Source organism: Rhinoraja longicauda, unplaced genomic scaffold (genome assembly GCF_053455715.1).
Source record: "Rhinoraja longicauda isolate Sanriku21f unplaced genomic scaffold, sRhiLon1.1 Scf000165, whole genome shotgun sequence".
NCBI classification, from domain to species: domain Eukaryota; kingdom Metazoa; phylum Chordata; class Chondrichthyes; order Rajiformes; family Arhynchobatidae; genus Rhinoraja; species Rhinoraja longicauda.
The window spans coordinates 47,501-55,000 of NW_027601383.1; positions in this window are offsets into that span (position 1 = coordinate 47,501).

A 7,500-nucleotide genomic window follows, 5' to 3' on the forward strand; every position below is an offset into this window, starting at 1 on the left:
CGCTGCAGCTCGAGCGCACAAGGTGCGCGGGGAATTGTTAGCGGCGCCGTGGTTGTGGTGGCGGTGACCATGGCTGCCTGCTCCTTTGGTTCACGATGTCCCCGCCGAAGGCGGCGAACTTTAAAGTACTGCAGCTCGAGCGCACAAGGTGCGCGGGGAATTGTTAGCGGCGCCGTGCTTGTGCTGGCGGTGACCATGGCTGCCTGCTCCTTTGGTTCACGATGTCCCCGCCGAAGGCGGCGTACTTTAAAGTACTGCAGCTCGAGCGCACAAGGTGCGCGTGGAATTGTTAGCGGCGCCGTGGTTGTGCTGGCGGTGACCATGGCTGCCTGCTCCTTTGGTTCACGATGTCCCCGCCGAAGGCGGCGTACTTTAAAGTACTGCAGCTCGAGCGCACAAGGTGCGCGGGGAATTGTTAGCGGCGCCGTGCTTGTGCTGGCGGTGACCATGGCTGCCTGCTCCTTTGGTTCACGATGTCCCCGCCGAAGGCGGCGTACTTTAAAGTACTGCAGCTCGAGCGCACAAGGTGCGCGGGGAATTGTTAGCGGCGCCGTGCTTGTGCTGGCGGTGACCATGGCTGCCTGCTCCTTTGGTTCACGATGTCCCCGCCGAAGGCGGCGTACTTTAAAGTACTGCAGCTCGAGCGCACAAGGTGCGCGTGGAATTGTTAGCGGCGCCGTGGTTGTGCTGGCGGTGACCATGGCTGCCTGCTCCTTTGGTTCACGATGTCCCCGCCGAAGGCGGCGTACTTTAAAGTACTGCAGCTCGAGCGCACAAGGTGCGCGGGGAATTGTTAGCGGCGCCGTCGTTGTGCTGGCGGTGACCATGGCTGCCTGCTCCTTTGGTTCACGATGTCCCCGCCGAAGGCGGCGTACTTTAAAGTGCTGCAGCTCGAGCGCACCATGTGCGTGGGGAATTGTTAGCGGGGGCGTCGTTGTGCTGGGGGCTGACTGTCCCTAGTGGGTATAGGATAATGTTAATGTACGGGGATCGCTGGGCGGCACGGACTTGGAGGGCCGAAAAGGCCTGTTTCCGGCTGTATGTGTATGATATGATATGATATGATGCCTGCCTGCTCATTTGGTTCATGATGTCCACGCGGCAGGCGGAATATTTTAAAAGCACTGTTCTGTACGAAGTGCACAATGTCCGTTGGGGAAATGCAGCTGGGGGTCGGTCGACCGGCTGACGACGCCTGCCTGCCGATTTGGTTCACGATGTCCCCGCCGAAGGCGGCATACTTGAAAGTACCGCCGTTCGCGGCGCGCAATTTGCGGGGGGAGGAATTGTTAGTGCACGTCTGTGTGCTAGGTGACGATGCTTGCCGACTTGGTTCATGCCGTCCACGCCGAAGACGGCGCCGTTTAAAGTACTGCCGCTCGAGGTGCACAATTTGCGGGGGAATTGTTAATGGGCGTCGGCGTGCTGGGTGACGATGTGGAGATGTGGAACGCCGAGCCAGATCTATCTTATTTGTTTGCTTGGCCCACTGGACTTTGCATGGGCTTTGCAACACTGTGTGCTAGGTTAAATCACGGCCACTAGAGTGAGTGTTTTTAATGATCCTGATCTGATAAGGGGACTAGAGGTAAAAGAGCCGTTAGGAGGCAGTGATCACAACACGATAAGTTTTACTCTGCAAATGGAAAGGTAGAAGGGAAAATCGGAAGTGTCTGTATTACAGTATAGCAAAGGGGATTACAGAGGCATGAGGCGGGAGCTGGCCAAAATTGACTGGAAGGAGGCCCTAGCAGGGAAGACGGTAGAACAGCAATGGCAGGTATTCCAGGGAATAATGCAGAGGTTGCAGGATCAATTTATTCCAAAGAGGTGGAAAGACTCTAAGGGGAGTAAGAGACACCTGTGGCTGACAAGGGAAGTCAGGGACAGCATAAAAATTAAGGAGAGGAGGTATAACATAGCAAAGAAGAGTGGGAAGACAGAGGATTGGGACTCTTTTAAAGAGCAACAAAAGTTAACTAAAGAGGCAATGCGGGGAGAAAAGATGAGGTGCGAGGGTAAACTAGCCAATAATATAAAGGAGGATAGCAAAAGTTTTTTTAGGTACGTGAAGAGGAAAAAAATAGTCAAGGCAAATGTGGGTCCCTTGAAGACAGAAACGGGGGAATTTATTATGGGGAACAAAGAAATGGCAGACGAGTTAAACCGTTACTTTGGGTCTGTCTTCACTGAGGAAGATACACACAATCTCCCAAATGTTCTAGGGGCCGGAGAACCTAGGGTGATGGAGGAACTGAAGGAAATCCACATTAGGCAGGAAATGGTTTTGGGTAGACTGATGGGACTGAAGGCTGATAAATCCCCAGGGCCTGATGGTCTGCATCCCAGGGTACCTAAGGAGGTGGCTCTAGAAATAGTGGAAGCATTGGAGATCATTTTTCAATGTTCTATATAGATTCAGGATCAGTTCCTGTGGATTGGAGGATAGCAAATGTTATCCCACTTTTTAAGAAGGGAGGGAGAGAGAAAACGGGTAATTATAGACCAGTTAGTCTGACATCAGTGGTGGGGAAGATGCTGGAGTCAATTAGAAAAGACGAAATTGCTGAGCATTTGGATAGCAGTAACAGGATCATTGCGAGTCAGCATGGATTTACGAAGGGGAAATCATGCTTGACAAATCTACTGGAATGTTTTGAGGATGTAACTAGGAAAATTGACAGGGGAGAGTCAGTGGACGTGGTGTACCTCGACTTTCAGAAAGCCTTCGACAAGCTCCCACATAGGAGATTAGTGGGCAAAATTAGGGCACGTGGTATTGGGGGTAGGGTACTGACATGGATAGAAAATTGGTTGACAGACGGAAAGCAAAGAGTGGGTATAAATGGGTCCCTCTCGGAATGGCAGGCAGTGACCAGTGGGGTACCGCAAGGTTCGGTGCTGGGACCCCAGCTATTTACGATATGCATTAATGACTTAGACGGAGGGATTAAAAGTACCATTAGCAAATTTGCAGATGATACTAAGCTGGAGGGTAGTGTGAATTGTGAGGAAGATGCAATAAGGCTGCAGGATGACTTGGACAGGTTGTGTGAGTGGGCGGATACATGGCAGATGCAGTTTAATGTAGATAAGTGCGAGGTTATTCACTTTGGAAGTAAGAGTAGAAAGGCAGATTATTGTCTGAATGGTGTCAAGTTAGGAGGAGGGGGAGTTCAACGAGATCTGGATGTCCTAGTGCATCAGTCAATGAAAGGAAGCATGCAGGTACAGCAGGCAGTGAAGAAAGCCAATGGAATGTTGGCCTTCGTAACCAGAGGAGTTGAGTATAGGAGCAAAGAGGTCCTTCTACAGTTGTAGCGGGCCCTGGTGAGACCGCACCTGGAGTACTGTGTGCAGTTTTGGTCTCCAAATTTGAGGAAGGATATTCTTGCTATGGAGGGCGTGCAGCGTAGGTTCACTAGGTTAATTCCCGGAATGGCGGGACGGTCGTATGTTGAAAGGCTGGAGCGATTGGGCTTGTATACACTGGTATTTAGAAGAATGAGGGGGGATCTTATTGAAACATATACGATAATTAGGGGATTGGACACATTAGAGGCAGGAAACATGTTCCCAATGTTGGGGGAGTCCAGAACAAGGGGCCACCGTTTAAGAATAAGGGGTAGGCCATTTAGAACGGAGATGAGGAAGAACCTTTTCAGTCAGAGAGTGGTGAAGGTGTGGAATTCTCTGCCTCAGAAGGCAGTGGAGGCCAGTTCGTTGGATGCTTTCAAGAGAGAGCTGGATAGAGCTCTTAAGGATAACGGAGTGAGGGGGTATGGGGAGAAGGCAGGAACGGGGTACTGATTGAGAGTGATCAGCCATGATCGCATTGAATGGCGGTGCTGGCTCGAAGGGCTGAATGGCCGACTCCTGCACCTATTGTCTATTGTCTATTGTCTATAATCAACCACTTTATTTTGCCCGTCTTTGTGACTCCTCTTTGACACGTCGATCACCGCTGAGGCTGTTTTACCTGTTTCCCCTATGTACCGTAAGGTACACTCCTTACATTGAACTGCATACACCCCATTATTTCGCTCACGGGTTATCCTCTGTGCTATCCAGTCTCTCCTGTCACCCTGTTCTATGTTTTTGTCTATTACCCAGTGGGAGCAGGCCCCATATTGACATTAATTTGTAACCCTACTGCTCCCCTCGTCTGCTGGTTTTATCACCATCTCATGTTTATCCCTCAGCTCTGCCGTGGTCTCCCTCTCTTTTTTTCTGGTGAGGTTCGGCCTATCCTTTGTCATGGGCATATCCCAGGCTGTTTTAGTAACGTTCTTTTAAAACGTGTCGTGTTTGTTTGGCTTTACCCACGTTCCAGCATTAGAGGCCAATTTTTGCAATGTTTCCTGGGTGGGATTTGCCGGTTTTACAAATGGTGTCACTATCTCACCCTGCTTCCTGATACCCTTATGGGGTCGGCTCTGTTCTTGCAGAACCCTCGGGTGGTGCAGAGTCTGGGCCTTGTTATCAATATCTTGCCCTGCTTCCCGATACCCTTGCGGGTTCGGCTCTGTTCTTGCAGATCCCTCAGGTGGTGCAGAGTCTGGGCGGCATCGTCACCCAGCACACCGACGCCCACTGAAAATTACCCACGCACAGTGCGCGCCTGGAGCGGCAGTAGTTCAAACTACCCCTACCCCTACCCCTACCCCTACCGCTACCCCTACCCCTACCCCTACCCCTAACCCTAACCCTAACCCTAACCCTAACCCTAACCCTAACCCTAACCCTAACCCTAACCCTAACCCTAACCCTAACCCTAACCCTAACCCTAACCCTAACCCTAACCCTAACCCTGACCCTAATGCAGGCAGAGTTATTTATAAAGTGGCCCAGACTCTGCACCACCTGAGGGTTTTGTAACAGAACCAACCCCATAAGGGTTTCAGGAAGCAGGGCAAGATATTGATAACAAGGCGCAGACTCTGCACCACCTCAGGGTTCTGCAAGAACAGAGCCGACCCCATAAGGGCATCAGGAATCAGGGCAAGATATTGATAAAATGGCCCAGACTCTGCACCACCTGAGGGTTCTGCAAGAACAGAGCCGACCCCATAAGGGCATCAGGAAGCAGGGCAAGATATTGGTAACAAGGCCCACGGGGAAGGCGGCATACTTTGGGGTTATTTTGTAGTGAGTTTTGAAGGCATGTGCTAGTGTTACGCATACCGAGGGCGCGCAAAGTTCGGCGCGCCCGGGCCAAAACGCCTCTGCTGGCCGCGGCCGAGTCGGCCGACGGATTGCCACGGACTTGCTTGACGACCTGTCACTCTCCGTGCATCGGTTGCACGCCCGGTTCGTCCTTTCCATTTGTTTCATGATGTACACGCGGCAGGCGGAATATTTTAAAAGCACTGTTCTGTTCGAAGTGCACAATGGCCGTTGGGGCAATGCAACTGGGGGTCGGTCGACCGGCTGACGACGCCTGCCTGCCGATTTGGTTCACGATGTCCCCGCCGAAGGCGGCATACTTGAAAGTACTGCCGTTCGCGGCGCGCAATTTGCAGGGGGGAGGAATTGTTAGTGGACGTCTGTGTGCTGGGTGACGATGCTTGCCGACTTGGTTCATGCCGTCCACGCCGAAGACGGCGCCGTTTAAAGTACTGCCGCTCGAGGTGCACAATTTGCGGGGGAATTGTTATTGGGCGTCGGCGTGCTGGGTGACGATGTGGAGATGAGGAACGCCGAGCCAGATCTATCTTATTTGTTTGCTTGGGCCACTGGACTTTGCATGGGCTTTGCATCATTGTGTGCTACGTTAAATCACGGCCAATTGAGTGAGTATTTTTTATTCAACCACTCTATTTTGCCCGTCTTTGTGACTCCTCTATGACACGCCGATCACCGCTGACGTGTTAATCTGCGTGTTAGGTATCTCGGGGGTCAGTTGGACGGACAGATGTGTAAGGGTTTTGTTCGGAAGGATCGTTGAGTGTAAACGGTGAACGGGGGTTAAAGGCCCTGAGGTTTCAATCCTCTAAAGAATGTAAAAGGTCTGACGCGTTAGCTAGCAGCTAATGAGGTGAACCTAGCAGCTAATGAGGCTCTCTCTCTCTCTCACGGCCCCGGGACTCCCTCCCTCCCTCCTCCCTCTTGGAACCCTCCCTGCGTGGGGGGGGGGGGGCACGAAGAAAAAGAGGGTATAAGAAGAATCCAGTGGAAGGAGTAGGGACTGGGGGCGAGGTCAGACAGCCTATCCGGCTAATAAAGCATCATGAGGTTAGGTATAAACTCTGATGACTGCATAAACTCGCCCCTAATGGGGGGGGGGGGGGGGGGGGGGCACTCTCTCCCCCACCCCTCTCTCCCCAGTGCCACTCCCTCCGACCCCCCCCCCACTCTCTTCGTGTCGCTGGGCCCGCCCGGCACGGCCCCGAGGATCACTCCCCGCGCGGCAACGGGACACCGGGTCGCCGGGCCCGCAGGGTCGTCAGTCGGGCGGGGGGGGGAGGGTGGCCATGCCAGCAGCAGGAGAGGTTTCCAACGAACCCGCGACCGCAGCAGGACCGCCCGCGGCAGACATTTGGACCCAGCGGGTCCGTTCGGGATGGTTGCCGGGCCCGCAGCAGAGGTTTCCTTCCACCCAACGGGGGGGGGGGGGGGGGGGGGGGGGGGGGGGCGGGGCTGCCCATCTTCCCGCTCGAAGCAACGGCCTCACCCTAACGGCCTCACCCTAACAACCCTCACCCTGACCCTAAACCGCTCGGTTCATGACTTCTCTCCGTTTGGTTCATGAATTCGCCATTTAGTTCACGACTTCTCCTGTTGGTTCCTGACTTCTACCTCGTGGTTCGTGATTCCGGCGGGTAGGTGGGGTGCCCGGATACTCTCGGCGAAAGGTGTTCAAGTGGCAACGGCGGTCCCGTAGATAAGACGGGTTCGGATGCTCGAGCGTGTCGAGTAAGCGCCGGATCGGCGCCGGGCGCCCCCGGCCGGCTGGCTTGCCCCCCCCCCCCCCCCCCCACCCCCCCCCCCCCTGGCGGCAGAAACGTGTATCGCGCCAGTGCCGCCGCTGAGGTCGAGATTGGCCGCCTCGACCGTTCGAAGCGTCGCAATTCCGGCGGGACTTCCGAACGCTCGTACCGCCAAGTCATCCGCGACATTCGAGAATTGCACTAAGTCCGAAAGCTGGCGTCGCTTCTTTTTTGCCCGCCGCAGGTTAACGATTTGACGGCGGAAGTCGAGGAGGTCCGATGTGCGGCCTTCAGCGGGGCCGCGGCGCGCCTTTCCCGCCAGGCCTATCGGCCCGTCTCCCGCCGGCCAGAAAATGGCATTTCTTGTCCGGGCGGTCCCGATCACGGTTAACGACTTACCACCGGAAGTCTCTATGACCCCGCAGTTTGCGGCCCCGCGGCGGGCGTCAGTGCGACACGACCGGACGGACGACCGGGCCGACTCCCGCCGACCTCAAAACGGTTTGTTTTGCGCGAAGATGGAGGTGGCGTGCCCGGAGATTTTCGGGAACACGATTTTCAGAGACACTTA